Source organism: Dinoponera quadriceps, unplaced genomic scaffold, assembly GCF_001313825.1.
Source record: "Dinoponera quadriceps isolate SergipeBrazil2010 unplaced genomic scaffold, ASM131382v1 scaffold5685, whole genome shotgun sequence".
Taxonomy (NCBI): domain Eukaryota; kingdom Metazoa; phylum Arthropoda; class Insecta; order Hymenoptera; family Formicidae; genus Dinoponera; species Dinoponera quadriceps.
This window is the reverse complement of record NW_014560135.1, coordinates 13,122-13,445: the sequence shown is the minus strand read 5'-3', so window position 1 is coordinate 13,445 and position 324 is coordinate 13,122.

The following is a 324-nucleotide window of genomic DNA, read 5'->3' as shown; positions in this document are numbered from 1 at the left end:
AAATTTTTACGAAAAAAAAATGGCATAATGCACGATAAACTCATATTAAAATAATGTATACATATGTATATATGATACTTATTTTAACTGGTAATTTATTGTGCAATCTTTTTTATAATAATTACGATATAATAATAATTTTTCAAAAAGCATTACTTTAAAATAAGAAAAGTTTTACAATATTACATTCAATATAAGTTATATTAGAGAGAAATAGGTCAAATATATTTTTTACTTTCTCCTAAAACTTCATACATTTTCTATACAGGGAAATTTATATATGTGGTAAAAATATGTTTCAATAGAATTTTTAACTGATATCTT